Consider the following 25,877-nt stretch of genomic DNA (forward strand, 5'->3'; position numbering starts at 1 on the left):
TGTGCTAAATATTTACAGTGTGGGTGTGCTAAATATTTACCTTGTAGGTATGTGTGGTGTGGGAAATGGTACATTTCTTTGTTGCTGTGGCCTGGCTTACTGCACATTTATATTGATAAATGGCCAAGAACTAGGTGCCAATTTCTCTGAAGATTTAAGGGATGGCAGAATGGTCACAACCCCCACAAAGACAGCAATGAATTTCAGTATTCATTTAGTTGCTGCTTTTCTGATATGCTATGTTTCATCAATTTTTAGCTGGATCTTTGCTCACATGTGAAGAAACATGTTACTTACAAGTAATAGTGTCTTTCTCACATGATATTGGCTAGCATGATTGATATGGCAGTGAGGGCAATGGGTAAAGTGGGCAATGGGTAAACTGCTTAAGGTAAAGTGGCTCCCTGGACTTCGAGTAGTGGGTAATAACCATTCCCAAGGGTATGTTTGGTGGAAATTATAATTGCAAAATTACACAAGTGGGAAGGGCCAACAGTTCTGGCCTGAAGTTTTAGTCATGGTTGGGAAAAAGCATAATTACAGCTGACAGAACCTGAAGAGAGCTTCAGAACACAGATTCAAAATTTTCACATACATATAATTAAACCTAATATTATAAAAATGTACATCAAAGACCTTGAATGGCTCAGATAAAGTCAAGGTTGGAGCAGAAATTAAAATAGGCTGAGCATTTCCTACCCCATACACAAGGTCACTGACAGAGGACAAGGGGCTTACTGGAAAGGTGACTGAGTATATTCTGGCACAGCTATAGAGATATACAAGGATATCCTTAAAAATCCAATTCTAAAATGGACAAGAAAATACCTATATGTCTGTGTCTTCATCTATTGTGCAGAAATACGTGTAGAGTCATAAAATAGGGGAAACACATTTCACAGAATTAGCGCAGGTAAATTAACCAATGAAACAAATGAAAACAGGAACAACAATAATCATCTGGAAAATATCAAGATACAGAATTTCTGTAATATATTTTCTAGAATGCTCAGTTTTCAACAAAAATTAAGACATGTAAAGGGGTAGGAAAGAGTGACATATACTCAGGGAAAAAAATAACAGTCAAAAGATGATTGTTTGGAAGATTAATAATATCAATAAATAATATGAGGATCACTAACATTAGACAACTTATTAATAAAAAGAAAACATAAGTTACCATCAATGGGAATACCAGTAGGCAGCCTATGGATAGCCATAAAATAATTTATCAATAAAGATAAATTCTTTGGAAACCTCAAGAGATCAGAATGAAAACAAGATAAAATAGAAAACCTGAATTATCCTGTACTATTAAAGAAATTTAATTGTAAATTCTCAAAGACAACTGCTTTCCAGAGGGCTTTAGTGGCATATTTTGTCAAACACTTCATGAAGAAATAATATGAATCTCATACAATTTTTTTTAAATAGAGGTGATGGGAACACTTCTCAACTCATTTTATAAGGTTGGTGAACAAATAAATTATAAGAAAACTACAGATATTCTATGAGCACAGAAACCAAGATTCTTCAAATATTACTAAGTTAAATTTAGCAATATGTAAAAAGATAAGACATCATCACCAAGATAACAATGTTTATCCCAAGAATGATAGTTGTTTATTCCAAGAATGAAATTTGATTTAATATTTTAAAATTACAATGTCATTCACCATGAAAATAAAATCAAGGAGAAAAAATGATCATTTTGAATTATACAAAAATAATTTTTTGATGAAATTCAAACTCATTTATAAACTCCTCTAGCTAACAGCCCTTCCTCCTCTCCTCCTTCTCCTCCTCCTCCTCTTCTTCTCCTTCTCCTTTTTCTTCAGATTCAACATTGAACTCACAGGCATTCTACCTCTGAGTTATATCCTATCCCTATTCTATTTTGAAACAGAATTGCTATGTTGATGCAGAGTTTCACTACTTGCTGAGTCTGTCCTCAAACTTACAATCCTTCTGTCTCAGCCTCTCAAGTACTTGATTATAGGCCCAGCTTAATAGAATTCTTTATAGGGAAAACTGAACACTTAACTCCTAAGCCTTAAAAGAAAAAAAAAATCTGATCTTACCACTTTTGTTCAACAACTTATTTTGGAAAGCAGTAATGAGAAAAGAAATAGAAATAAAATATACAAGGATCTAAAATGCAAGAGTATAGCTTTTTAGTTTCAGATAACATGGCTTTGTATCTAAAAGTTAAAAGAATTTACAAGAAAATTAATAGAATTCACAAGTAAATTTAGCAAAATCTCAGGCCATATAAGATCAATATAAAAATCAGTTGCATTTCTATATATCAACAGTAAACAGCAAACAACGATAAAAAATAACTCCATTTAAAATGGCAAACAAAAATAGTATTCAAAATGGCAACTGAGGGATGCAGCACATCTCGGTAGCTGGAACAAATGAAGTTAAACTATCAAGAAGGCAGCATCTTGACAAACAAAATAAACAAAGCAGGAGAAGATACAACAGGGAACCATGCAGGAAGGAAATCCAGTTCTCTGAATGCAAGATCCACTGCAAAAAGACTGAGCATGCACCTGACCTGGCGAGGCAGACAGTGCCATTTTGGGCCACTGGCCAAAACTGCAACTTCTGGCTTTGGCACAGCTTTGGTGCTGCAGCAGCAAGAAATCCAGACAAATAATCCAAGAACTTGAAGTACAGAAAGCAGCCGCAGAGCTCCAGCATCTTAAGCCACCAGCACCATGCTTCAGGGACACAGAAAAAGAACCAAAAGCCTGTGCGTTCACCAGAGGTGGCACCCGCAGTGGTGCACTATGCCCTACAGAGACTTCGCCTGTAGGAGAGCAAAGTAACTGCTTGTATTACTTGGTACTCCACAGAGGTGGAAGATCACCCAAAGCAGCCACAGAAACTGGGTGTTAGCCCATCCCAGAAGCAGTCCAATTAGAACCTCCAGAGACACAGAAAAGACATAGTGCTCAAGGCATAGTGCCTGCACAGGGTCACAGGAGGTCGCTCCAAGACTACACTGGACACCCTCTGGGTGCAGGTAAGGAGGTGCAGGCCCAGAGCAGGAAGGTACAGAGCATGAGGCCTGAGTTCACAGGGCCCAGGGTAGAGAGTGCAGAGCGAGGGTCAGAAAGTGTGGAGCATAGCTGGGCGTGGTGGCACATGCTTATAATCCCAGCACTTGGGAGGCTGAGACCAGAGGATTGCACAGGTTTGAAGCCAGCCTTAGCTACTTAGGCTCTCAGTAACTTAGTGAGACCCTGTTTCCAAATAAAATATAAAATAGGTCTGGGAGCATAACCTGGAGGTAGAAAGTCTCTGGGTTCCACCCCCAGTACCACACACACACACACACACACACACACAAAAAAAAAAAAAAGTGTGGAGCATAAACACTCATAAAGTGGGTCCAAAAGCTGACAATAGGTTACAGAGCAAATGAGAGACATTGGAATATACTCCAGAATCTTACACAGTGAATAGACATACAGATATTATATGAGCCCAGGCCCTATATATGTAAATTAGCAGGACTTCTTTTTTTATGGTTTCTTAGGTTTTTTTCTCACACTGTCACTAGTTTTTTTTTATTTTTCTTTTTAGTTTTGTTCTTTTTTCTTATACTTCTTTTTCTTTTGGTTGGTTGTTTTGTCTTTGATTTGTAATTGTTAATTTTTGTAATTTGTTTTGTTACTTTATGAATGTTTGTTTGCTCCTTCCCCCATTCCTTTTACAAACTTCCTCATTCTAGCCTATCTACTCTCTTCTCTCAAAACTGTTTTTCCCTTAACTGTATCTCCTTGTTTATATTCAAACTATTTCCTATCTCCATACCTAAATACTCTACTAACTACAAGAATCCTACTATCTAACCTTCTCTCATTCTCAACCACATACTACTTTATTATACTTAATCCTTACTCAACTTAATCATACCCTCTACTTTACCCAACTCCTCTACTCATCACCCCAGCTTTTTCTCCCTTATCCAACCCTCATCATTGATAAAAGCACTGATTACCTGTGCACAAACTTGCTAAAACTTCTAAATTCCCTAATGCTTTGATTGGATCCAACAGATTACCCACAGAATCACACACAGAAAAAGGAGATGCCAAAACATCAGAAAAATAAGCCTAAGAACCCTGAAAATATGAGAACTAGAAAAAGGAAATAGAGGAAATCATGAATACTGACCTACAAGAAATACAAGGAGAATTTCGAATCATGATCTTCAATATTAGGAAAGGCCTCACAGCAAGTATACAGGATGTGAAAGAGAAAATGAAAACATTAAGAAAAATTCAGAAAGAGGTCTGGAATAAAATGAAAGAGTCAATAAATGAAATGAAGACAGCAAAATAAAAAAATTCTGGAAGATTAGATGAAATAAAAAATACAAAATCACTGTTAGAAGACAGTTCATTCAAAACTGAAAGCACAGTTAACAACATACAGAAGTCACTACAGCAATAAAACCTAAACATCCAGCAACTATGCAATAATATGAAACATCCTAACTTATGGATAAAAGGCATTGAAGAAGGGATAGAGGCAGAGACCAAGTGTATTTATAATCTCTTCAGAAAAATAATTTCAGAGAATTTTCCAAACATGGAAAGCAACTTGGATATACATGTACAGGAGACATACAGAAGACTGTTAAGACAAAATCAAAGAAGGACCTCCCACATCATGTAATAATCAAAATGACCAACACAAAGGTAAGGAAATAATCTTAAAAGCGGTGAGAACAAAAGAACAGGTGACATATAGAGGCAAAACAAAATATCACTCAGACTTTACAACCCAAGTCATGAATGCTAGAAGAAAATGGTATGATATAATCTAGATTCTAGAAGAAAAGAACTTCCAACCAAAACTGTATATCTAGGGAGGTTATTATTCAAAATTGAGGGAGAAATAAAAGTGTTTTAAGATAAGCAGAATCTCAAAAAATTCATGAATACAAAGACAACACTAGAGAAAATACTTAAAGAAATAAACCATAAAGAAGAAAAATGAAGCAAATTTCAGAAACAGAGAAGAAATGAAGTTGATCAGTGGGACAACTGAGCAAAAAAGAAATAACATTATATCAAACATAAGATAGAACAAAAAATAGAAGGAAACAAAAATCATATTTTAATAATAACCCTGAATATTAAAGGACTTACCCAATGAAAAGAAATAGACTGGAAGTGTGGATTAAAATACATAATCTAAATATATGCTGCTTGCAAGAGACTCACCTTATAGCAAAAGACATTCATAGGCTGAAAGTGAAAGAATAAAATAAGATTTATCATGCTAATGGAGACCAAAAATAGGCAGGGATATTCAACAAAACAGACTTTAAGCTAAAACACATCATAAGAGACAAAGCAGAGCACATCCTTTTATTTAAAGGAACAATTCACCAAGAAGGTCTAATGATAGAGAATGTTTATGCCCCAAATATGGGTACATCCACATTTGTAAAATAAACCCTTCAGGACATCAGATCTTAAATAGACACAAATAATACTGGGTGACTTTAACATACCAATGATGTCACTAGATCACTCTTCAAGACAAAATAAGTAAAGACTCTTGAGAACTAAAGAAAACTATAAACCAAGTGGACCAAATAGACATATACAGAATAATTCAACCAGGAATAGCAGAATACACATTCTTCTCAGCAGTCCATAAACCTTCTCCAAAATAGATTACATTTGGGCCATGAAGCAAGCACCAGCAAATTCAAAGATGTATTATAATTCTCTGCATATTTTCAGAAGAAAATGGAATGGAAGTAGAAATCAACAACAGGAAGACCAAAAGAAACGCTTTAAATACATGGAGATTGAATGATACATTATTGAAGGACGAGTGGGTAAGATCAGAAATAAGGGGAGAAATAAAGAACTTTGTGTAATTAAATGAAAATATACAACTTACCAAAATCTATTGGACACTTTGAAGATGCTTTTAAGAGGAAAGTTTATAGCATTGAGGGCCCAAATAAGAACAGAGAGTCACCAAATAAGCAACCTAATGAAACATCTCAAGGACCTAGAAAGACTGCAACAGTCTAATCCAAAACTCACCAGCCTAAGGTAGGAAATAATTCGAATCAGAGCAGAAATAAATGAAATAGAGAACAGAAAACAATTCAAATCATCAATAAAACAAAAGGCTGGTTCTTTGAAAAGATTAATAAGATTGACAAACTCCTGGCCAACCTAACCAAAAGAAAGAATAAATTCAAATAATTAAAATAAGAAATGAAAAAGGAGACATCACCACAGATGGGGAAATTCAAAGGATTATCAAAAATTATTTTGAAAATTTATACTCCAATAGATTGAAAAGCATGGAAGAAATTGATAGATTTCTAAGCACATATAGCCTACCTAAATTGAACTAACAGGACATAGCTAGCCTAAACCAACCAATAGCAATCAAATAAATAGAAACAGCAATAAAAATTATGCCACCAAAAAAGAGCCCAGGCCTTGATGGGTTTCCAGCTGAATTCTGCAAAACCATCAGTGAAGAACTAATCCCAGTACTTCATGATTTGTTCAGGGAAATTGAAAGAGATGGAATTCTCCAAAACTCCTTTTATGAGGCCAGTATCACATTAATACAAAAACTAAATAAATATATTTCAAGAAAAGAAAATTACAGACCAAAATCCTTGATGAACATAGACACAAAAATTCTAAACAAAATACTAGCTATATGCATTCAGAACCATGTCAAGAGAATTGTACACCACGACCAAATTGGTTTCATCCCAGAGAAGCAAGGCTGCTTCAACATACCTAAATTGATATGTTATTCACCACATAAATAAAACTGAGAACAAAAACCACACGATCATATCAATAGATGCTGAAAAAGCATTTGACAAAATCCAACACCCATTCATGTTAAAAACACTGCAGAAAATTGGACTAGAAGGAAGATATTTCAACATCATTAAGGCAATATAGAACAAACCCAAAACCAACATCATACTGAATGGAAAAAAACTGAAAGAATTTCCTCTAAATTCAGGAACAAGACAAAGATTCCCACTATCACTACTCCTTTTCAATATAGTCCTTGATACTATTGCCACAGCAATAAGACAAGAGAAAGATATCAAAAAAGTTACAATAGAAAAAGAGGAATTAAAATTATTCTTGCTTGCAGTTGACATGATTATTTATATAGAAGACTCAAAGAAGTCAACCAAAAGACTACTGGAGCTGATTAACCAATTCAGCAAAGTTGCAGGATACAAAATTAATCTAAAAAAATCAGTTGTTTTTCTATATGCCAACAATGAATCCACAATGAAAGAAATAAATAAAATAATTCCATTCATAATAACTTAGAAACCAATAAAATATCTCGAAATAAACCTAACCAAAGATGTAAAAAACCTCTACAATGAAAACTATAAAACATCAAAGAAAGAAATTGAAGACAACCTTGGATGATGGAGAGATCTCCCTTGCTCATGGACAGGCAGAATAAATATCATCATAATGGCCACTCTACCAAAAGTGATCTTCAAATTCAATGCAATTCCTATCAGAATACCAATGGCATTCTTCATGACCTAGAAAAATCAGTCACAAATTTTATAAGGAGAAATAAAAGACCCATAATAGACAAAGCAATTCTCAGCAATAAGAACCATGCAAGAGGAATCATAATTCATGACTTCAAATTACAGAGCAATAGTAATAAAAACAGTATAATATAGGCACAACAACAGGCACACAGACCAATTGAACAGGAGAGAAGATACAGAAACAAACCCACACACTTATAGTCAATTGATCTTTGACAAAGGCGCCAAACTCTTACACTAAATGAAAGACATACTTTTCAACAAATGGCACTGGGAGAAACTGGCTATCCATTTGTATAGAAAGATGGAACTAAATTCTTACCTCTCATGATGCAATGTGATCAACTTGAGATGGATCAAAGACTTGGTAATTAGATCAGAGACTATGAAGCTATTATAAAAGGGTACAGGCTCACCACTCTAACATATAGTCATAGGCTGTTAACTTTCTCAACAATACCTCCAAAGTGCAAAAAAATAAAGCAAAAATTAACAAGTGGGATGGTATCAAACTAAAAAGTTTCTGCTCATCAAAGGAAACTAGCAAGAAACTAAAGAGAAAGCCTACAGATTGGAAGATCTTTACCAGGCACCACTCTGATAAAGGGCTAATGTCCAGAATATACAAAGAGCTCAAAAGACTCTACAGTAGCAAAACAAATAACCCAATCAAGAAATGGGCAACTGAATTGAATAGACACTTCATAAAAGGAGAGACACAAATGGCCAATGGATACAAGAAACACTGTTCAACATCATTAGTCATTAGGGAGATGCAAATCAAAAGTACGCAGAGATTCCATCTAACTCCAATCAGAGAGGTAAGCATAAAGGAGTCAAATAACAACAAATTCTGGTGAGGATTTAGGGAAAGAAGGACTATTTTGCACTGCTGGTGGGAGTGGAAAGTAGTTCAACCCCTATGGAGATCAGTGTAGAGATTCCTTAGAAAACTGTGAATGGATACAGCATATGATCTGGCTATATCACTCCTGGGTATCTTTCCAAAGGTGTTGAAATAAGAGAATTACAGTAACATATGCATACCCATGTTCACAGCAGCACTATTAGTAATAGCCAAAATATGGAACCAATGTAGGTCTCCATAAACAGGTGAATGGATTGCAAAATTATGGGAAATATATACAATGGAATTCTATTCAGCAATAAAGAAGAACAAAATCATGCCATTTGCAAGAAGATGGAAAGGCCTGGAGAACATTATGTTAAGTGAGATCAGCCAAGCACAGAAAGAGAAGGGACATATGTTTTCTCTAATATGATCAAACTAGGGAGTATTAGCGATACCAGAGGGACTCCAGATAATGGAGTAAAGTTAAAAAGAAAGAGTAGGAGAGGAAGAAGGCTTAGGTTGATTAATGGAGGACCTAAATTTGAATATGTGTATAAGTGTGAATGCAGCATGGTCAACCTGGACACTCATTGTTGAGAAGGGGGGAAAGGATAAGTGTGGTGGGGGGGTTGCGAGCCAAGTACTGTGTGAATGTATGCTATTTTCAAAATGGTCCACATAAAAATAAAAAACAATATATCAAACAAAATTTAATTACTTAGAAATTAACAAAATATATACAAAATCTCTTTAATGAAATCTACTATAAACCATTGAAATATTATGTTTATGAAATGGAAGACAATATTATTGGGATATTTATCTTTAGATTTAGTACTAGATGCAATGGAATCCCAATCAAAATTCCATGAATAGATTTTATAGAAATTAACAAATTTTAACCCTTACATGTAAACTTAAGATTCTAAATTGCCAAAAGAATACTGAAAAAGAAAAAAAAACACAGTTGAAACACTGATCTCAAGACTTATTATAGAGCTATGTAATCAAGGCAGTATAGTACTAGGGTAACCTGAAAGTGGCCAAAAGAACAGGTGCAAGTCAAGAAACAAATCCACACATATACAGTGAACTGACTTCTAACAAGCTTTCAAAACAATTCCACGGGGTTAAAGAAAGTCTTTTCAGGGCTGGGCGTGGTGGCACATGCTTCTAATCCCCATGCTTGGGAGGCTGAGACAGGAGGATTGCACAGGTTCGAAGCCAGCCTCAGCTACTTAGTGAGGCTCTCAGCAACTTAGTGAGACCCTGTTTCGAAATAAAGTATAAAAGTAGTATACTCTTAGTACAGCCCAGAGGTAGAAAAGTCCCTGGGTTTCAACTCCAGTACCACCAAAAAAAGAAAAAAAAAAGAAAAGGAAAAGAAAGCCTTTTCAACAAGTGGCACAGAGACAACTGAATAATTGAAGATGAATTCTAATTCCTGCCTCAAATTTAATTCAAACTAGATCACAGACCTAAATGTAAAAGCTAAAATGACATAGTTTTTTTTAAGAAAGTAGAAGAACATAATGGATATTTTGAAAAAGGAAGAGAGGGGAGGGAGCCAGCGAAAAGCTCAAGTGCTATGTGCATGTACATCATTATTACTATGAGCTGCGTTATGATGTGAGACTATAATGCACTAACAGAAGCATATAAAAAAGTATGTCAAAGATAAAAAGCTGATCATTGGATTTCAAAATTAAAAACAACTTCTCCTTAAAAGAAATCATTTAAGAATTGAAAGGGCCATGCTCCAGGTAGTGAGAAAATTTTAGTATGCATATATAACAAAGGATTTGTACCCATAATATATAAGTAATTTTGACAATGAGTAATAAAAAGATAAATTACCCAATTAAAATGAGTTAAAGACTTAAACACAAACAACATAAACACACACACACACACACACACACACACACACACACACACACGGTATAACAATAGCCAATAAGCACACAGAAAGTTGCTCAGTACTAGTACTTCTCAGAGATGCAAATTAAAGCCTCAATGTGATAGCACCTGACACTCATTAGAAGACCGAGACTACCACCTGACACTCATTAGAAGACTGAGAATACCAAATGAAGCAAAATACCTGAGTCTTTCATCTATTACTGATGGGTGTGTAAAATAGTATAGCCAGTCTGGGAAATTGGCAGTTTACAAAGTTATAAACATCTGCTTTCGGGGTCAGCAATTCCACTCTTTGATACTTAGTCAACAAATAAACTATACTCTTGACAATGTTCAGAGCTGCCTAAATAAGAACAAACACTGAATCAAATTTAAAATTTCATCAAAAAGAATATGTACAAACAACTTGCAGTGTGCTCATGAAACAGAATAGTACTTTGAAATAAAAAAAGAATGAACTAGACTGGACATGGTGGTGAAAGCTTGTAATCCCAGAATTTGGTAGGCTGAGAAAGGAGGATTTCAGGTCCATGGTCAGACTCAGCTACTTATTGAGGCCCTTTGCAACTCAGTGAGACCCTGGCGCACGCTTGTAATCCCCGCGCTTGGGAGGCAGAAACAGGAGGATCGCGCAGGTTCGAAGCCAGCCGCGTGCGCTGGCTTAGGAGACCCTGTTTCCAAAATAAAAATGTAAAAATAGGTCTGGGAGTGTAGCCCGGAGGTAGAAGGGCTTCCAGGAACCCCAGTACCACCACCAAAAAAAAAAGAGAGAAAAAAATAATAAAATAAAGAATAAAAATAGGGCTTGGAGTGTACTTGGTGGTAGAATACCCCTGGCTTCCACCCCAAGTACTGCAAAAAAAAAAAAAAAAAAAAAAAAAAAAAAAAAAAAAAAAAAAGAACCACTGAACACACTGATACACATTTACTATGATTTGCTTGAATGAAGTTCAAAACCAAAAATAATAAATGGTGATAGATTTCAGAAGTGCGGTGCTTACATAGAATGAAGACTGAAGGAGGATGAGGTGAGGAGATGGGGTGGGGGAAGTCCCTGGTGGTTTCTGGGGTGATGGAGGTGTGATTTTCTTAGGGTCTAGTTATACAAGCAAATACATTCAAGACCCCTCAAATTTAATTTGTATCCTTAATAAGTATGCATTTCTTTGCATATCAAGTTCATTTCATAACAAAATTTTTAGTCCAGACTGTGGACTGACCTTCCATTTTTCACTTTAACAATCAGCCTTGCATCACTCCCTAATTAAAAGTCCCACCAACCATGGAGAGCAGCATGAGTATGTTAAGTGTCTGGGTTTTTGGATAAAGCCAAATTGTGATTAGTTTTATTTTTAAAGTCAATTTTTATTTTTTTAAAAATTATTTATGATTATAATAAAGAATGTTACCTTTGTGTTAAAAAGATAAAGGCTATCATACTTTATAAAAAGTTTTATAAAAAAAACCACCAATGTACACATCTACATAATACTAATAAAAACAATTTTTATAATGACAAATGAATTAGTCAAAAGCAAGGCTGTGGGAAATTGGAAACTCTCTACCTGACCTTAGTTGGCTAAAATTAGACCTTTACCAATTACTGGAAATGCAGCCCGATGATTTATTTTCATTTGTTAAATGCGCTTTAGTAATATTTAAATACTTTTTTTTCATTCTAGTAAGCTATGCTAAGTGTTTGAGATAATCATGGCCAAGATATTCACTTGCTTCTTATGTGTGATTTCCTACGCCCGCCTTGCAGCCTGTCTTCCTGCCTCTGGACTCCCTCTCTTCACCATATACATATGGTTGTCAGAGTAATTTCTTTAAAACATCAATTTCCACATTGTGACGATCTGCATTTTTCTCCTAAATATTGCATACTAGATGTTTAAGGTTCTTAGCAATTACAGGATGCATTTCTAATGCCAATAAATGGTCTTAATACATGAAAGTGTTATGTTTCAACTTGTGTTTGCAACTGTTTTATCCACATTCAAGCTATATATTGCTAATAGCACAGCATATTTATTGGGTTCCAGCTGGCCAGGCACTGTCCATGGTGCTGAACATTAATAAACAAAGAATCTCCTGGATCGTCATTAGTTAACAATTAATTTGGAAGCAAGACATAGGAATTAGATAAAACAAAAAAAAGCCTATGATTAAACATTAATAATTAAACAGTATTTTCTTAATGGCTCATTCTTTTCTTTTTTATTTTCTTTCTTTTTTTTTTTGGTGGTACTGGGGTTCCTGGAAGCCCTTCTACCTCCAGCTACACTACCACGGGCTACACTCCCAGACCTATTTTATACTTTTTTTTTTTTAATGTGGAAACAGGATCTCTTAAGCACGGTTGGCTTCAAACCTGCACAATCCTCCTGTCTCCACCTCCCAAGCGCGGGGATTACAAGCATGCGCCACCACGCCCAGCTATGGCTTATCTTAATGGCTTCTGGAGAAGGTAGACCTTAAACTGAAATCTGTGCAAATGCAGTTTTTGATGAGTAGTAGACAGAGAACACTTCAGAAGAGGGAAAAAACATGAAGGCCTAATGTGGAGGAGTATGTGAAGGACACAGTACAAAAAAAAAAAATCAGCTGTCTTGTAGATGGTGCCAAATTGAGAAAGGGTGGGCATATCAGGCTCTTGAGTTCACTTTATTCCAAGATTAGGAAGTATATTTAGATGTTCACTGGGTTGAAAAGGAGTATATGAAAGTATTTTTTTCAGTATAGAACTATTCTCTGTACTGAAGAGGATTCCTATAAAAAATAAGACAGGCCAAAGGATTAGAGGCAGAAACAGCAATTCTATAACAGAATCAAATAGCTTTCATGATTCCCAACTCAAGATGGACCAAAGACCTGGAAATTAGACCAGAGACTGGGAAGCAATTAGAGGAGTGCATAGGTTTAATATTCCAATCTATAGACACAGGTAGTAACTTCCTAAACAAGACCTCGAAAGTGCAGGAAATTAAAATGAGAATTAACAAGTAGAATGGCATCAAACTAAAACGTTTCTTCTCATCAAAGGAAATCATCAAGAATCTAAAGGAAAAGCCTACAAAATGGGAAAATATCTTTACAAGCCACCACTCTGATAGATAGAGGGCTAATATCTAGAATATACAAAGAGCCCAAAAGACTCTACACTAGCAAAAGAAATAATTCAATTAAGAAATGGGGAACTGAATTAAATAGACACTTCACAAAAGAGATAAAATGGCTAATAGATACAAGAAAAAATGTTCAATATCATTAGCAATCAGGGAGATGCAAATGAAAACTACACTGAAATTTCATTTAACCCCAATGAGAGTGGCAAGCATAAAGAAGTCACATAACAACAAATGCTGGCAAGGATGTGGGGAAATAGGAACTCTGGCCACTGTATTTACTCAGCTGCTATGGAGATAAGTGTGGGTATTCCTTAGAAAACTGAGAATGCATCCATCATACAATTCAGCTTTATCACTCCTGGGTATATTTCCAAAGGGGTTGAAATCAGAGAACTACAGTAACATGCATACCCATGACCATAGCAGCACAATTCACAATAGCCAAAATATAGAATCAACGTAGGTCTCCATCAACAGATAAATGGATTATAAAATTATGGGAAATACACATGATGGAATTCTGCTCAGCAATAAAGAATAAAAAAAATCATTTCATTTGCAAGAAGATGGAAAGACATGGAGAACATTATGTTGAGATCAGCCAAGCACAGAAAGAGAAGGGTCATATGTTTTCTCTAATATGCTCAAGCTAAGGAGTATTGGGGATACCAGAGGGACTCCAGACAGCAGAGGGGAAATCTGAGCAAAGGCAGAAAAGAGGAGTAGGGGAGGAAGAAGGCTGAAATTATTAATGGAAAAATCTACATTCAAATACGTGTATACATGTGAATATAACATCATTAACCTGGACACTCAGTATTGGGAGGGAGGGAAAAGGGGGTGGAGGGCACCAAGTACTATGTGAATATATGTCATCAACAACATGATATACATTATGATGTGAGACTATAGTGCATCAATAAAAACTTAAAAAATAAAAAATAAATTAAAGATAGTTTTCATGATTCCAACCACATCCAATTCATATCTTTGGTTTCTGTGTTTGTCTTCCTCACCAAATATAAAGTCCCTGGAGGAAGAGTTCATGTAATATCAATTGTATAATTTATTATTTTTAATTATGTTGTAATAATATTAAGCCGGCTTCTTCATCACTGTGACTAAAATAACTGACAACTAAAACTTAGAAGAAGAAAAGTTTATTTAGGGCTCATGATTTTAGAGGTTTGTGTAGTCCATGGTCAGCCAGAACATAGTGGGGGCAGGGCTTTAGGACATAGCAGGGGAGGAACAGCTGCCTCAGCTTATAGTGGTGAGAACAGGGGGAGAGAAAGGAATATAAAAGTCCTCAAATCCACAGTCCCAGGGACTCACCTCCTCCAGCCATGACCTGCCTTCCAACATGGCCAGCATTTTTGCCTGGCTGCACTGCATAAATCATGAGCTTTAGGGGATATTTTAAATGCAAACCATAACAGATATTCATTTACATTAAAATTTTTTGTCACATGGCAAGTTTTCACATTTTTGTTTCTTCTAAACAACACATTAAGTTGAAGGGGGATTTCAGGACCCTGTTTACAGGATTTTTATTATTTCAGAATGACAGCATATGACATCACTGCTCTATAGATGTGGCTTGTTGTGTCTTGAGGTGACAGTCTCAATTCAAGGACCACAGCCTTGCCAGACAGATACTACCTTTCCTGGAGAAGAGGTATACCAAAAACTGACTGGAGCCCTTCAAGGTCAGCATTAGAGGTAAAGGGTAAATCTTGTGTCCTGAAAGGTTCTTTGAAAATCCTAAAAGTCGTGTTCTGAGATGGAGCTGATATGGCTGGGGTAGCACAGCTCCCTCCTTATTCCTCCCAACACTTGCATCCCTCAGCCCTTTTTCCTCTCTCTTTGAATCAGTGAGCTCCTTAATATGAGTCACAGTCCTTAATTTGCATATATAATCATAGTAAACTCCCAAAAAGTAATTTAAGTGAATGAACGACTGAATGAATCATTGCCAAATATGAAGAAATTGCTATTCTGCTATGAAAATGCCTAATTAATGTGAACATGAAATATTTATGACTTCTAGTAATAGAGTCATAGAATAGGTCCCAGAACAAAGACACTTCCTACCTATACCACAGTGTCCTATTTCTTCACAATTCCTTTATCACCATATGAATTTTCTAATATCCCATTATCTTTGCTGTCCTGCTTTGTCTACCTAAATTTTGCCCATCTCTCAGATCCCAGTTTAAGCCATAAATTTTTTCAAGTCATTAAACTCCACAGTGCACTTAAGTTATCTGCAATATTAGCACTTATTTTAATTAACCTTGAGCTGCCTTGAGATATCACTGTAGCTGAAGTATTATTTCAACCCAATTTAGCACATTTATTGTACATTTATTATCAATGTTGCTCAGTACTAGGTGCAATGTGGGAGTAATGTTGAAAATGAGAAAGATATAAGCACTTTCTTTAAGAACTCAGTCAGTATGCTAGTATAATGAAACAAAATATGAATAATATCATGAAAGAAAACAGAAGATTAAATAAAAGTGGTGTAGTTAGTAATATAAATTGAGAATTGAAATAAAATACATTTAGAGGTCATGCTATTTGGTAACTACAACAAATATTTTCCTGTCCAACACTATTTTCTCTTCTTGTAAGAGCTTACAAATTTCCACTCATATGCTCATCTGGCCACAGTGATTGAACTTCAAGTTAGACATATAAGTTCAACTAAACCAATCAGAGGGATTCTCAAAATCATTTCCAAAATATAAAGAAAATTTGCACCTCTCTATTTGCTAATGATGTTGAGCATTTTTTCATAGTTATTGGCCATTTGAATTTCTTCTTTTGTGAAGTGTCTATTTAGTTTTCTTGCTCAGTTTTTGATTGGGTTATTTGTTTTTCTTAGTGCTGGATTTCTTGAGTTCTCTGTATATTCTAGATATTAGTCCCTCTATTGGAGGAATAGTCAGCCAAAATTTTATTTAATTCTGTTGGCTCTCTATTGAGGTTTTTATTTTTTGGTGGTACTGGGATTCCTGGAAATCCTTCTACCTCCGGGCTACACTCCCAGACACCTATTTTTTGTATTTTTATTTGGAAACAGGATCTCTGAAGCTAGCAAAGCTGGCTTTGAACCTGCATGATCCTCCTGTCTCTGCCTCCCAAGTGCAGGGATTACAAGCATGCACCATCGCACCCAGCTTCTGTTGAGGTTCTTGATAGTTTCCTTTGCTTCACAGAAGCTCTTCAGTTTATTCCAATCCCATATATTGTTCCATCTTTTAGCCTTTGGAGTCTTGAGAAAGTTTCTATCTGTGCCTATGTGTTGCAGTGTTGGACCTATACCCTCTTCATGCAAATAAAAACTGCCCTGAGATTTCACCTAATTCCAACTACAATGACAATCATTTCAAAATACAAACAACAAATGTTGGCAAGGATGTAGAGAAGTGGAAACTTTAAAACATTGTTGGTGGGATTACAAATTAGTGAAACCACTTTGGAAAACAGTATTGAGGATCCTCAGAAGAATCCAAATAGCATGGTAGGGAACAAACCTACCATATAATCCAGCAATGCTACTTCTGGGTATCTATCCAAAAGAATGGAAATCAAACTACCAAACTAATGCATGTATATCTATGTTCATAGCTGCACAATTCACAATTGCCAAACTATGGAACCAGCCAAGATATCCATCAACAGATGAATGGATCACAAAACTATAGGATATGCACACAATGGAATTTCACTCAGCCATAAACAAGAACAAAATTATGTCATTTACAGGGAAATGGATGGAAATGGAAAATATTATGCTAAGTAAGATTAGTCAATCACAGAAAATAAGAAATCAGATGCTCTCTCTAATATGCAGAATCTAGGGAGAAAATGGTTTATAGGAGGAACTCTAGATGAAGAAGGAGAAACTATAAATGAACAAATAAGGCAACCCAGCTGAAGGGGCTGAGAGGGGGAAGAGGGAAACTCCCAAATATATATGATGTACATTAAAAAAAATGTCAATCACTAAGACAAACATGAGAAGGAGGGATTGGGGAGGGAGCGGGGTGGAAACTGATTAAGAGCTAATTGAATGGGTGTGCATTTATGCCTCCACCACCATCTTGTACTCCATTCAGATGTATGACTACAATGCACCAATAAAAAGGAAAAAAAAAAACTAAAATTAAAAAAAATGTCAGGGAGAGCCAGGCGTGGTGGCGCACGCTTGTAATCCCCACGCTTGGGAGGTGGAGACAGGAGGATTGCGCAGGTTCGAAGCCAGCCGCGCTGGCTTAAGAGACCCCATTTCCAAAAATAAAAAGTATAAAATAGGTCTGGGAGTGTAGTCCAGAGGTAGAAGGGCTTCTAGGAACCCCAGTACCACCCAAAAAAAATGTCAGGGAGAGAGTGTTTTTCTGTTTTAAAAGCTATAAAATTTTGAGTTTCAAGTAACCTCTGGCTACATCCGCTTCCACCAAAGTCAAAAGAACTAGAGCTGGTCTGAGAGCATTTGGTAGTTAATGAGAAGGAAAAACAGACAATCCTGATCCTGTTCCAGTTCCTGACCATAAATGTTTCTGAGACCACTGCCCTTTCTCAGACATTACACAATTCAATTACTTGTGTCAAGTGTCTACAGTTGTTTCACTGAGTTTGAGTGAGATTTTTGTCACCAGAAACCAAAGTGTCTAGGCTATTTTTGGAAATTCTGAATCAGTAAATGGAGAACACACTTGAGACTGGCCTTGAAGGAGGGGCAGAATTCTGAAAAGTGAAGAGGACTCATGAACAAAAACAAAGAGGAGGAAACAGGCAGGGCTGTGGCCTGGGAGAATGAACAAGGAGGTCTGGTAGGAAACAAAGCTTAAGAGGAAGACTGTGACAGTATAAAATCTTCAGTTTTGAAAGATTCTACTTTTCTTAAAGTCTCCAATGTTGTGGCAAGTTAAATAGTAACCTTTTAAAAGATGTCCACATTCTCATCTCTGAAACCTGTGAATGGCGATTGTTCCCGCAAAAAGGGATTATAGAGATGTGATTAAGCTAAGAATCTTGAGATGGGGACATTATACTGTGTTATTTGGGAAGAACCAATATAATCATAAGGGTCTTTATAAGAGGGCAGGAAAAGGATCAGAGATCAGAAAATGTGACTGTCTTTATTAGTTTTTTCATCACTGTGACCATAGTATCTGACAAGAACATCTTGTAAAAGGAAAGGTTTATTTTGGGGGTCACTGTTTCAGAGGTTCAGTCCATGGCCAGCCAGCTCTAAGGCAAAAAACTAATACACAAAAAACAAACAAACAAAAAACCCATCGTGGCAGTAAGGTATGTTCGAAGATAGGTGCTGTGAAGCAGAGAAAGACAAAAAATGAGCAGGGACAGATATCCTCAAAACCACACCTACAGAGACCCACCTCCTCAGGTCACGCCCTGCCTCTAAGCCTTGTTGCACTATGAACACATGGGCGTTTCTGGGGATTAGTCCATATTCAAGCATAACACTGATCATGTAACCAGAACATCAGAAGAGATGGAACAGTGGAATCAGATGCCAGACACAGTTCAAAGGGCTGATGTACTAGGTTTGGAGATGGAGGAAGCAGCTAGGAGCTAAGCAGTGTAGGTGCAGTCTAGAGGGTGGAAAAGTTTAGGACAAAGATTCTCTTCTAAATCCTCCAGAGAAAACGCAGGCCTGTCACCATCTTGAAGTGACCTCAGTGAAACTGGGGTCAGACTTCTGAAGATAATCCCTTGGTGGTGCAGTAAACCAGTAAGCTTGTGGTAATCTGCTAAAAATAGAAAAATTGATGCAAACATTTTTTGTTCATTTTTTGCTTTTTATCTTTTCAGACGTCAGTGTAACTATATAGTAAGATCAGGGATATGAGTCTCATGCTTCATATATCTGTGTGTCATTTCAGAGAGAGTGAAGAATTGGGTCCAATAAATCTTACTCGGTCATTCACCACAGGCCACCCTATTAGAGGTACACTCATGTATCGCATACAGTTTGGATGTGATCTGCTCACTTCATGCTTTGGAAGCTTGTTCTCCAGCATGTTGATTTTAAGAGGTGGCTGATCTTTAAGAGGTAGGATTTAGTGGAAGGTCATCAAGGCTTGCTGGAGGCACTGCCCTAGAAAGAGATTGTGGCTCCCATGAGGCCCTGTGTTAGCTCTTGTCAGAATGAGTTCTGTAAAATTGCCCTCCCTTCATGCTATGGCTTCTTGTGTCACCATGTGGTCACTCTCTCTCTCTCTCATGTGCTCCCATCATGATGCCATGCAGTTAGGGTGGCTTTGCCAAAGCTACAATGCCATTGGGATTTTGAGTCTGCAGAACTTTAAGCTAAGCAATCTCTTATTTTTACATATTAACAAGCCTCATATATTTAATTACAATAACAGAGAATGGACTATTATACTGAAGTTCCAGCCAATGAAGGACTGCATATATGTTGGAGGCTTCATAAAATGACTTGGCCTAGCGCCGGGCTTGGTGGCGCATGCTTGTAATCCCCGCGCTTGGGAGGCGGAGACAGGAGGATCGCGCAGGTTCAAAGCCAGCTGCGCTGGCTTAAGAGACCCTGTTTCCAAAAAAATAAAAAAAAAAACTGGTCTGGGAGTGTAGCCTGGAGGTAGAAGGGCTTCCAGGAACCCCAGTACCAACAACAACAACAAAAACATGACCTGGCCTAGTGATATTATTGCTCTTGGTTTGTGTTAAGCACACTCTATGATGTTCCCACGATGACAAAATCGCTGAATGAGACTTATTGCAGAACAAATCCCCATTGTTAAATGATATGACTTTATCATTTCATATCTGAATCTTGTTTTAAAAAATTATTCAGCCAGGCATGGTGCTGCACGCTTGTAATCCCCGCGCTTGGGAGGCAGAGACAGGAGGAAGCCACCCTCGCTGGCTTAAGAGACCCTGTTTCCAAATAAAAGGTATAAAATAGGTCTGGGAGTGTAGCCCGGAGGTAGAAGGGTTTCCAGGAACCACAATAACCCCCCCCCCAAAATTATTAGGCATCATCATTGGTACAACAAAGCACTCCTCCTTTCCTCCCCTTTTCTGGTGAAAGCATAGAAAAACTTATAATCAGATAGTCACAGAGCAGGATGGTGCTGAGTTAGAGAAAAAATAGTTTGCTTTTCTCTGTTTTTATAATTGAAACATGATAATTTAAGCATTTAATGGGTGGGAGACTTGTATTCTGTCAATTCTATCCTATATATTCTGCAATAAGCACCTTCCAGCATGTTCTGATAGTATAAATGCATGGTAGAAGAGTATGTCAAAAAACAAAAAAAAATTCTAAATTATATTTACTCTGTAGATGTTGTTTTGATTAGAAAATGGTAATGTGTTGTTAAAATATTTACATACACTATTTACATGTAAATATCATTACTCCTTTTATAATGTAAATAGTAAATTAAGTATTTATATATCTATATATAGAATATAACTACATTAGTGAAAAAGCATAGATGCTGTTTTGCTTCTTTTATATGTTATAAAGTCTCATTTTTTAAGTGTTTTTATTGGTGCACTGTATTCATACATCATAATGGTATAAAGATATTACTTTTGTAGACATACATGCACACATCGCCCAGTCAGCCCCCACCCGATCCCCACCCGGTTCTCTCCCCATCCCTCCTTCCCATGCTTGGCTTAGTGGTTGACATCTAGTATTATAGCAATTTATCCCAAATTAACAATGATAATCTCACAGAAGAGTTTCATTTGTCTGCTACCAAGCTTTTGATGACTAAAAGATAGCATTTCAATATTTCTTTTTGCTTTCTTTCTTACCATAGAATGTTTTTTCCTTTTTTTTTTTAGGTGAAACTATCATACATTTATTTATTTATTTTTCAGAAAAAATCTATCCTAATGTGGAATATGGACTCTAGATACCCAAAACAATATCGAGAAAGAACAAAGCTAGAAGATGTATATTTTCTGATTTCAAACCATATAAAGCTACAATAATTGAAACAGTGTAGTACTGTTATAAAGGCAGATATATAAACCATTGGAGTTAAATAAAAGCCTAGAGATAAATTCTTCCATATATTGTCAAGTTATTTTTGACAAGGTTTCCAGACTTCCCAAACCAAGTCATGAGAACCAGAAGGGCTTGGAGTAACATATTCCAAACTCTGAAAGAAAACAACTTCCAGTCAAAAATTTCCTACCCAGCAAAACTTTATCAAAATAAAGTCTCATTTTTACATTTTGCTTTTGGTCTTTTAAAAATGGTGATAAGTCAAAAGCATTTGCTTTTGTTTAATTTCCTGAAGATGAAAATGGAGCAGAGAATTTCATAGTGCTATACTGCCTTAACATCTTTCAAATACAGATTGAAATATCTGTTTGACATATGGACACATCCAGATATAAATATATTCAACCACCTTGGGCAAAAATCTCCAGAACATCAAGTTTACTGGCTATAAAACAAAATGACCTATTTGGGGAAAAGGTCAAGCTAGTTATAAAAAAAACAGGCTACAGAAAAGAACTACAGGGGGAAGAGAATAGAGAAACATCATTTTAGTTAATAGAAATAACTAAAATCACAAACCCACCAAAAGTAAAGCAAGCTTTTCTGAATAGCCAGAGTCATTAGACGTTTAATCCAGTTATTTAACATCCAGCAAATCCACTCAGATTCTTCATGTTTTCCCATTATGTAGGAAGGGTCTGATTTTAAAAAAAAAATAACCCATCCATCTGAATTCATCCAGGCACTAAGATAAGCTGACAGTTATCTGTTCAAATTGAGAGTGGATAGACAGAAGGATTCTGGGTCCTAAATGTCCTTTGGCTGGTCCAAAGGTCACGTAGTCCAATCTGAAATGACTGGGGGAGCCTTCTTGCCTCTATCTGGACTATCTTAATAAGCTAAAACACTAGTGCTCTCTTTACTTGCTACCTTGGTTTAAGGATACCCAGAAAGTACTATTCTGTTTACAAGCACTCAGTAAATGGTTAGGAATAAACCAAAAGTCAATTGCTTCCAATAGCCATCTAAAGCTCTGTTGCTAAAATCATTCATATTTATTTTTTTTTTACTGCTACATTGTTGTCATACATCTTAATGAGGCATAAGATAGTACAAGATAGTAGATACTTACACATATCAAATACATACACATTATCACTTATTTAGACCTTCACCAATTCCTACTCCATTCTTTCCCCCTCCCTTTTTCTCATATTTGGCTTAGTGATTGATATTTTTATGAATGTATGAATTGGTATATTGTAATCACACAACCTGAAGTTCAAGATGACAAAGTCATACGTGCAAACAGTACTTATTGAGCCCTCCTCAGTCCCCTCCCTATTGATTCCCCCTCCCTTCCTTCCCATTCTTAGCACAGGGATTGGCTTTGATAAGTTTGTGTATGTACATCATGTCCATTGAGGTGTCTCCCTCTCCCCATCCCACCTCCCTCATTAATTAGGTCCTCTTATTCACTCATCTAAGGTTTCTCTTCCTTTGTTTGGAGTCCTTCCTATGACCCAATTTCTCCCTAGCTTCCACATATGAAGAAGAACATCCAACTTTTCACTTTTTATGACTAATCTTACTTAACATAATGTTCTCAAGTTCTATCCATTTCCCTGCAAATTGCACAATTTTGTTCTTTATGGCTGAGTATAATTGCATTGTGTATGTATTGCATGGTTTTGTAATCCATTGATCTGTTGATAGACATTTTTTCTGGTTCCACATTTTAGAGATTGTGAACTGTGCAGTGATAAACACAGGCATGCATGCATTACTCTGGTAGTTTAGTTCCCATTCTTTTGGGATATATACCCAGGAATGGCATATCTGGGTCATAAGGTAGGTTCATTCCCATTGTACTGAGAAACCTCCACACTGCTTTTCAAAGTGGTTGCACTAATTTACAATCTTATCAACAGTGCATCAGAATTTATACTTCTCCATATCCTCACCTACATTAATTATTGTGTTTTTTAATTACCACCATTCTAATTGGAATTAGATGAAATCTCAGGGTAGTTTTGATTTGCATGTCTCTGATTGCTAATGATGTTGAACATTTTTATACATTCATTGGCAATTCATATTTTTTACTTTGTGAAATGTCTATTCAGTTCATTCACCTGTTTTTTATTTGGTTATTTGGGGTTTTTTTTTGGTAGCAAGTTTTAGCTTTCTGTATATTCTATATATCATCCTTCTATGAGAGGAGTAGCTGGCAAAAATCTTCTCCCATTCCTTTGGCTCTATCTTTAGGTTCTTGATACTTTTCTTTGTTGCACAGATGCTCTTCAAGTTAGTGCAAATCCACACATTAATTCTTATTTTAATTTTTGTGTGTTTGGGTTGTTGAGGAAGTTTTTACTCATGCCTATGTTTTGGAGTGTTGGTCCTATGCCCTTTTACAATAACTTCAAGGTCTGTTCTAATTTCCAGGTCTTTTATCCACTTTGGATTGAATCTTGTGCAGGGTGAGAAGGTGGGGTTTATTTCCATTTTTCTGTGTATGGATAACAAGTTTTGCCAATACCATTTGCTGAAGAGGTTGCATTTTTTTCCAAATAATTTTAAGGACTGATTTTTCTTACATATATGAAGGATGATCTTGATATTTTAATGACCTTGATATTTAATTTTTTATATCTTATTCTAGTAATTTCAGTTGGTTCCCTCTATCTTGCATTTAATCTGTAGCTCACTTTTAGAAGAATGGACATTTTGATATTTATTCTGCTTACCTAGAAGCATAAAAGGTCCTTCCCCCTTTAAGATCTTCAATTTCTTTTTTCAACGTTTTATAATTTCACTTCTATATTTCTTACCTCCTTGGATAGGTTTATTTCTAAGTATTTTATTGTTTGGGGTTATTGTGAGTGAAAAATGTTTTCTAGATTTCTTTTTCAGTGGCTTTATGGTTGGCATATAGGAAAGCTTCTGATTTTTTTAAGGTTGATTTTGTATCCAGAAACTTTGCTGAATTTTTTCTTCAGTTCTAAAAGGCCTTTGGTTGAGCTTATTGGGTCTTCTAAGTATTGTATCATGCCATCTACAAATATAGTTTCAGTTCTTCTTTTCCTATTTGTACTTCTTTGATTTACTTCTCTTGCCTTATTGCTCTGGCTAAAGTTTTAAGCATTAAATTGAAAAGGAATGGTGATAGTGGACAATCTTGTCTTGATTTTAAAGGGAACTCTTAGTTTTTCCCCATTCAATATGGTGTTGGCTGTAAGCTTATTTTATATTGCCTTTATGATGTTAAGGTATATTCCTTCTATCGCAATTCTCTGCAGTGTTTTTAGCATGAATGGGTATTGAATTTTGTTGAATGCCTTTTCAGTGTCTATTGAAATGGTAATGTGATTTTTGTCTTTAGTTCTGTTTATGTGGTGAGTTACAGAGATTGTTTTTCATATGTTGAACCAGCCTTACATCTCTGGAGTAAGCCTTATTTGGTCATGGTATATAAATTTCTTGATGTGGTTTTGAATGGGCATTGCTAGTATTTTGTTTAGAAGTTTTGCATCCAAGTTCATTATTGATATTGGTCTGCAGTTTTCTTGAGCTATTTTCTTTCCATTTTGTTATTAAATATGATGCTGGCATCATAGAATGTATATGAGAGAGTCCCTTCTCTTTCTATTTCATGGAATAAATTGAGAGATGTTGAGATTGGCTCTTCTATAAAGTTTTTATAAAATTCATTTAGGAAACCATATGGTCCTAAGCTTTTATTTGATGGTAGGCTATACTGCTGCTTCAATCTCTTTGACTAATATTTTCTTTATCTTCTTGATTCAATTTAGGAAAGTTTTAAGTTTCTAGAAATTTGTTAATTTCTTCTACATTTTTCATTTTGTTGGAGTATAGTTTTTCAAAGTAGTTTCTGAAAATCTTTTGGACTTCTATACAATCTGTGGTAATATCACTTTTATATATCTTATTTTAGTAATTTCAGTTGATTCTATCTTGCTTTTTTGATAAACCAGATATAGTTTTATGATATTTTCTGTATTTTTTTTGTTCTTTACTTCACTGATTTTTGCTGATTTTAATAATTTCCTATGTTTTACATGCTTTGGAATTAGACTTTTCCTGATTTTAAAGGTCTTTGAGGTATGTCATTAGGCTATTTATTTGGTGATTTTCTGTTCTTTATGTGAGTACTCAGTGCTATGAAATTTCCTCTTAATACTGCCTTAAAAGTGTCCCAGAGATTTTGATATGTTGTTTGTCTATTTTCATTTGTTTCTAGAAATTTCTCTCTCCCCTTATTTCTTCTATGACCCATTCCTCACTCAGCAGTGTGGTGTTCAGTCTCCATGTATTCATGAA

At 35.9% G+C, this 25,877-nt stretch overlaps 1 protein-coding gene across 1 annotated transcript in view; it reads right to left on the minus strand.

The window, feature by feature from the left end:
* Window positions 1-25,877, minus strand: part of NWD2 (NACHT and WD repeat domain containing 2) — a gene marked incomplete at both ends in the record, with an annotated part of 193,100 nt that overhangs the window by 141,611 nt on the left and 25,612 nt on the right. The gene's annotated exons all lie outside the window — the stretch shown is intronic.

This window comes from Muscardinus avellanarius, assembly GCF_963383645.1.
Source record: "Muscardinus avellanarius genome assembly, chromosome: 6".
NCBI lineage: Eukaryota > Metazoa > Chordata > Mammalia > Rodentia > Gliridae > Muscardinus > Muscardinus avellanarius.